We start from the raw sequence: 2,500 nt of genomic DNA, 5'->3' as shown, positions 1-2,500 counted from the left end.
TGTTAGGGTGGCACAGAACTCCCTCGGAATGGGAAAAGGGGTCATTTTCGTGTTGCCACATTGCATAGGAACGCCATGAAACTTCCAGAGGCATTTGCAGCAGAAAGGCACGTGCACTCAAAAATTTTAATATTTTTCACGCATAGACCCCGTCAAACGCTAGAAGTTGGCGGGGATGTCTCTCTTGTGGCTCACGGGGCTGTTAGGGTCGCACAGAAATGCCTCGGAATGGGAAAACGGGTCATTTTTGTGTGGCCACATTGCATAGGAACGGCATGAAACTTCCAGAGGCATTTGCAGCAGGAATGCATGTGCACTCAAAAACGTCTATATTTTTCACGGATAGACCCCGTGAAACGCTATAAATTGGCGGGGATGTCTCTCTTGTGGCTCACGGGCGCTGTTAGTTAGGGTCGCACAGAAATCCCTCGGAATGGGAAAAGGGGTCATTTTCGTGTTGCCACATTGCGTACGAACGGCATGAAACTTCCAGAGGCATCTGCAGCAGAAATGCATGTGCACTCAAAAACGTCTATATTTTTCACGGATAGACCCCGTGAAACGCTAGAAATTGGCGGGGATGTGTCTCTTGTGGCTCACGGGGCTGTTAGGGTCGCACAGAAATCCCTCGGAATGGGAAAACGGGTCATTTTCGTGTTGCCACAATTGGCATACGAACGGCATGAAACTTCCAGAGGCATTTGCAGCAGAAATGCATGTGCACTCAAAAACGTGAATATTTTTTCACGGATAGACCCCGTCAAACGCTCGAATTTGGCGGGGATGTTTCTCTTGTGGGTCACGGGGCTGTTCGGCTCGCACAGAACTCCCTTGGTCCACCTGATTCGTGCATACAGGCAGCAACTAAAACTCTGTAAACCTGCTGTGAGGACATCTAAACAGTGGACCAGTGAGGCTGTGGAAGATTTGCGGGCGTGCTTAGACTGTACTGACTGGGATATGTTCACGACTGCTACCAATAGTCTGGATGAACTCACAGAGGCTGTGTACATCAGCTTCTGTGAGGACTGCTGTATCCCAACACGTACCAGGGTGAACTTTAACAACAACAAGCCCTGGTTCTCAGCAAAGCTCAAAAGGTTGAGGTTGGAGAAGGAGGAAGCGTTTAGGAGTGGGGATAGAGACAGATTCAAGGAGTCGAAGAACAGGTTTAGCAAAGCGGTGAGAGAGGCTAAACGACTGTACTCAGAGACACTAAAACACCAGTTCTCTACTAACGACGCTGCTTCTGTCTGCCAAAGGGCTCAGGCACATCACCAACTACAAACCCAGAGCGCCCCACACCACTAACGACTCCCGCCTAGCCAACGACCTGAACGAGTTCTACCGTAGATTTGAAAGACAATTGGACTGTCCTGAACCACCCCTTCCCACCCAAGAGGCCCCATCCCCCACCCATACTACAGAAACGACTCTCTCCTTTCAGGAGGGAGAAGTTAATGGGCTTTTCAAGAGGCAGAATCCACGCAAAGCAGCCGGGCCGGACTCTGTCTCTCCAGCCACCCTCAGGCACTGCGCTGGCCAGCTGTCTCCGGTGTTCACCAACATCTTTAACACCTCCCTGGAGACATGCCATGTACCAGCCTGTCTCAAGTCCTCCACCATCATCGCTGTGCCCAAAAAGCTAAGGCCAACAGGACTAAATGATTACAGACCGGTCGCCCTTACATCTGTGGTAATGAAGTCTTTTGAGCGCCTGCTCCTGGCACACCTCAAAGCCATCACAGACCCTCTCCTGGACCCCCTTCAGTTTGCCTACAGAGCCAACAGGTCTGTGGACGACGCAGTTAACATGGCCCTCCACTTCACCCTACAGCATGTGGACGCCCCAGCATCCTACGCCAGGATCCTGTTTGTGGACTTCAGCTCTGCCTTCAACACCATCATCCCTGCCCTGCTTCAGGACAAGCTCTTCCAGCTGAACGTGCCCTACTCCACCTGCAGGTGGATCACAGACTTCCTCTCTGACAGGAAGCAGTGCGTTAAGCCGGGAACAGAAGTCTCTGACTCCAGGTCCATCAGCACGGGAACTCCTCAGGGCTGCGTCCTTTGCCCACTGCTCTTCTCCCTGTATACCAACAGCTGCGCCTCCAATCATCTGTCCGTCAAACTCTTGAAGTTTGTCGGACGACACCACCCTCATTGGGCTGATCTCTGGTGGGGATGAGTCTGACTATAGGTGGGAAGCTGACAACCTGGTGACCTGGTGTAGCCAGAACAACTTAGAGCTAAATGCTCTAAGGACAGTTGAGATGGTTGTGGACTTCAGGAAGAATACAGCCCCACTCACCGCCATCACCCTGTTAGACTCCGCAGTCAAAATTGTGGAGTCCTTCCGCTTCCTGGGCACTATTCTCTGCCGGGACCTCAAGTGGGAACTGAACATCAGCTCCCTCGCCAAGAGAGCTCAACAGAGGATGTACTTTCGACGGCAGCTGAAGAAATGCAACCTGCCAAAGACAATGATGGTGCAATTCTA

The sequence above is a fragment of the Petromyzon marinus genome, unplaced genomic scaffold (genome assembly GCF_048934315.1).
Source record: "Petromyzon marinus isolate PM22_M1 ecotype Great Lakes invasive population unplaced genomic scaffold, UKy_Petmar_22M1.pri1.0 PM_G_Scaffold_146, whole genome shotgun sequence".
NCBI classification, from domain to species: Eukaryota; Metazoa; Chordata; class Hyperoartia; order Petromyzontiformes; family Petromyzontidae; genus Petromyzon; species Petromyzon marinus.
Note: the sequence above shows the minus strand (reverse complement) of the source record.